Consider the following 5,000-nt stretch of genomic DNA (forward strand, 5'->3'; position numbering starts at 1 on the left):
TAATAGGGAGAGACTTCGCTCAACATGAGCGGCCATTCGTCTCTTAGATGTTCTACGCATTCGTCGCCTACAAGGTGGAACGATTAGGTGTCTTACGTTACGGGCTTAGTTGGCTTTAATGTAGCCAGACAAAAACCCTAGATTCACTTTGAAAGAGGAAAGTCGACGAATGATAAAAAAACTATCTAGTTGTTCTTTGCTTTGTCTTAGCCCATTCCGTTTTTTAGCGAGTTTTTTGACGGTCAACATGGAACATACAATGGCGTAACAACTTTTGTGTCGTCTTAGTTATTCCCCCTTAGGGGCTCAAGACTGTTCGGAGTAGTGAGTTACTTTTTCCTTCCTGACAGCCTTTTGGGGAATTCCCTCCAGGTTGTCTGCTTTATCGGGGTCACTCTCACTCTAAGTCCGAGCGCAGGACATCCTATTCACGAACCCCTTTTATATAAGAGAATCGGTTTTGTACCCTAAAAGGTGGTTCCATCCTGCATACTATCTAACTTATATAGTCATTCATTGGTTCATCTCCAGGTTCTGCCTCTTAATTCCGTACCCAATGGGGACGGGACGCACTCTTCTCTTCACCCAGGGCTTTCTTTCTAGTGTGCCTATCTATTATTAAGTATTTTCCTATCCTCCCGGTACCCCCTTAGACAGGCATTCCGCTATCCCGATTCTCTTCCCGAAACAAGAAATTCTTTCTTTCCCAATCCTGTTCCCAGGGCAGTGCTCAGTAGCAACCTCTCTTTGCAACCGGGGTATTGCTTTCCTATGCACTCATTTCTCTTGCTCGATGGGATATTAAGAATAAGCAGCAGCCTCAGATGGCCTCTCTGTCCCGTTTCCTTTAGCAAGATCCCTCGTGTGAACCCCCTAGCTGTAAACCACCTTTTAATATAATCAACCTAGCTAGCGGGCCTAAAAGGCCTTCTTTCTAATAAAATAAAATACCTCTACTGCTTTGTTACCAGAGCTGGATCGATTCAATCTTTTCCCAATGCTAATGCTCCTACTCCTTTGGGCTGGTGCCAAAGAAGGTGACTTTGAAGTTGAAGCTTGCCCAGTAGGCAGTTAGATGTAACCATGCTGGCATTACTATGAGAGCCTTAGAGCTTTAAGGTCTCTGTCCCTAGGAACGTGATGCTTAGGTGCGAGGTTGAGATGACGGAAAGACAGAAGAGGAGTTGCAGCTGTAAACAGGGCATGCCACAGCTGTCTTGGGCTATTTTATTCTAAATATATATTATTACGAAGTCGTAGCAAGCAGCTCTTTAAGCAGCAGGTTTGAATCGATCAAATGTGTGAACTATGAGACGCTTTCATTTTCCGGGACAAACTCTGCTCTTTTTCTGTCGTCCCACCAGTCTTCGACTACCTGAAGTAGAGAAGTTGGGCTGGTCTTCATCTCGGAAAGAAGCTAGCCTGGGTGTCTCTTCATTGTAGTAGCTTTACCCGGACTGGCACGAACGTACTTTATTTGATCTGATCACCATTTTTGCACATCCACAAAGTTCTGTGATGCTTCACAACTATCAATATTGAGGCTAGCCTGCCAGAGGACATACCACCCGACAACCCAATTGGTTCAATAAAAAGAGCCTTTTCATACCGGAGTCTCCATCTTATTCTCTCCACGCCAGAAGCTTTCATTCGAGTTTCCAGAAGACAAATGATCTGGGGTCTGTATTGGGAACTAATGTCCCTTAGATTCTGAACTGTCAGGGTAGTCTGGTAACAGTTCAATAGTTCAACTTTTCAACCAACCTTCTCTATATGCCTGGATCTGAAAACAACTCATCCTGATGAGCTATCAGTTTAGTATGTTGATCCATAGGTGTATCGACTGGCTTGGATCCCAACATCCCTGTCTCATGTTGCAGGTCAAGAACATACTTTCTCTGAGATAGGTAAATACCTGATTGAGATCTGGCTAGAACATACTTTCTCTGAGATAGGCAAATACATGTCTCGTTTCGTTAATACAATCAAACTAGTGTTTAAGAGTATTAATACATGTCTAATACAACAACTAGTTTCTTCTGCTACGCCCGTGATCACCACGCTATCACCTCTCAATCATCCTCGTCTCGACCCTGATCCTGCCCCACCTGTTGTTATGCACACATACAGACACCACAACAGCCGGAAACTCCGGTGAGAACAAATCCCAGTATAAAACANTATCTCTTAGGGTCGGGAAGCTCGATCAACCCTTGCTTGCTCTAATAAAGATGTGAAGAAATCTTCAACATCCTCATTTCAGAATCCTTTCGCGAGTCTTTCTTAAACTCTAATTCCTTCCTCAATCTTCTTTATTTAATAAAGAATGCGAGCTTTCTTTCTATCGAATTATACCAACACTACTGTGCAAACAGAAAGCGCAAGGATGCTGTCGATCTGACTCTATCGAAGTCTCGAACTCAAGGCCTGTCAATACTAAATCTGGGAATGTCAATATCGAGGAGTACAATATCAATATACCGATCAAGTCAATACTGGATATAATTAGAATTAAATCAAATTCTGTTTCGACAGCATAACTGCACAATCTCAATATACCCAACAATATATATATGACAATTCTGAAGGCATGAACATATATATATGACAAGTTGCATGGCTAGAATACGTGTCATCATTTTTCACAACTTTCAGGCGGCGCTCGGGCGGTAACCGATTACCGCTCGGGCGAGGAATGTTCTGCCCGAGTGCTCGACTTGTTACACACTGCCGCTCGGGTGGTCATTTTCTACCGCTCGGGCGCCAGACGTTCTGTCCAAAAACCACCTGATGATGCACTGGCGCTCGGACGGTCATTTTCTACCGCTCGGGCGCCAAAGGTTCTGTACAAAAGATTCGTCTTGTGATGTACCGACGCCCGGCTACCCCACTTGAGTTCCTAAAATCTCATTTCTGTCCAGTAATTAATGTCTGATTACCGTGATTAAATCTCGGGCATTACAAGCTATCAGTTTAGTATGTTGATCCATAGGCGTATCGACTGGCTTGGATCCCAACATCCCTGTCTCATGTTGCAGGTCAAGAACATACTTTCTCTGAGATAGGTAAATACCTGATTGAGATCTGGCTACCTCAATACCAAAAGAGTACTTCAATTGTCCCAAAGCTTGAGTTTGGAACTGACTCTGCAGGAACAATTTGTACTGCTGTGTGACATCACTATCATCTCTTGTGATTACAATGTCATCCACATACACAATCCAAAATCTTTGACCAGCTGTAGAATGGCGATAGAAAACAGAGAGATCAACTCCACATCTACGAAGACCAAAATAAATAAGCACCTCACTGAATCTACCAAACCATGCCCGAGGAGATTGCTTCAAACCATATCAATCTTTCTTCAGACAAAAAACTAGTCCAGACTCCCCCTGAGCAACAAAGCCAGGTGCATGGAGCCAGTTTACCGTCTCCATACTTTCGGAGGAAGAGCATGAAGCTTCCCGCGTAACGACGGCCGAGGTGCCTACAGACCAAAGCATAGTTCCTATCCGATCGGGGAGCCAATCCGAAAGGGGTCAGAGCTATCATTGGCTTCCTCCCTAGCTCTACTGGTAAGGCAGAGTTGGAGGCTAGTTGTAATCGCTTGCATGTCGGTTTCTCTTACGTAGCAAGGTTGGTACACAGAACTATCATGCCAGACTAAAGGTGCCAATCAATGCAAATGATTGAGAGCATGCCCATTACAGTAGCGTGAAAGCGATACAGTAAGCGGACAAGGCGGTCAAGTGAACACTTTCCGAACACTAACCCAGAGAAAGTGAGCATTCACAATAAAGACTAATAACAATGAGTGAAGCAAACTTCTGACCAAGGGGAAATAAGAACCATTTGAGGGATCATCGCCTACTTCTCATGGACTAGCCCACGACGCTATTTAGCGATCTCAAACCTTGGAGAGGAGACCAGTCCAGTCTCCATCTTGGAAACCATCTGTTAGGGAATTCAGATTAAAGGGTTCACTCTAAAGCTCAATTATCATTTAGGGTTTTATTCAAGGGGATTTCCCAATGGGCAACTCAGGAACGACTGCCAAAGCCGCTGCTGATGAAGATCAGACCAGAAGCAAAAAGTGTTGATTGTAGACCAGGCTGAAAGAGAAGCTGCAGAAGATTGATGAGGAAGAGCCCAATCAGGAGAGAAAAAGCAATTCCTCACCGTAAGGAACCAAGGGCGCTTAAGTAAGACAGTCAGAAAGGCAAGTCTGATCTTAGATTCTCGGACATAGCATCATATATAAGGGTAAGGCTGCTCTTAGTTGAGCTAGTTTCCCACAAGCTAAGCAAGGAGAGCAGCAATCTCATGCCATCTTCATTCAGTTGAATGCCGCAGATCGTCTTCTGCATAGGATAGGATTACTACTAAGAGCGCATTCTTCCTTCAAAGAGAGCTCTCTTTTGTGCTGGAGAATACATAGCGTCAAACGGTGCTAACATTCCTCTTCCATTGCACAACCCATTCTTGGTCTAGTAGCTTCCCCACTTTCCGAAGTCAATCTTATCAGATTCGAAGACCTATACTTTTGAACTTCGCTAATCATACCGCATTCCTATATTAGATGCCGTCTTTGTCGAGTAGTTATAAACTCCGATACTGTATTCCCGGATTGATTGCCTCTCAAAGAGCTGGTTCCTGCTCTCCGTGCTTTATCTTTTGCTTCTCATTCGCAGTCTTTCTATTCCCAAACGTCTTAATAAAAGTGCCACCTTACTTATTTCTTTATAGGCTATGGAATAGTTTCCAGTAATTGCTTTGGCAAGCTAACTGAAGGATCGAGGCAATGAGGATGCGCCTTACTAAGGCTTGAGCTCTTGGAGTTGCTTGTTGGGAGTCTGTCCCATGCTTGTTAGCGATCGAAAGCACTAGGATCCGGATCTGTCTTATTGACCGGCTTTTATACTTTGAACAGTCAAGTGGCAAGGTACGGTTGGACGTGCCCGCGAAACCATATGATAATGTATAGTAGGCTAGGCTTGGCG

The sequence above is a fragment of the Primulina huaijiensis genome, chromosome 11, assembly GCF_012295235.1.
Source record: "Primulina huaijiensis isolate GDHJ02 chromosome 11, ASM1229523v2, whole genome shotgun sequence".
NCBI classification, from domain to species: Eukaryota; Viridiplantae; Streptophyta; class Magnoliopsida; order Lamiales; family Gesneriaceae; genus Primulina; species Primulina huaijiensis.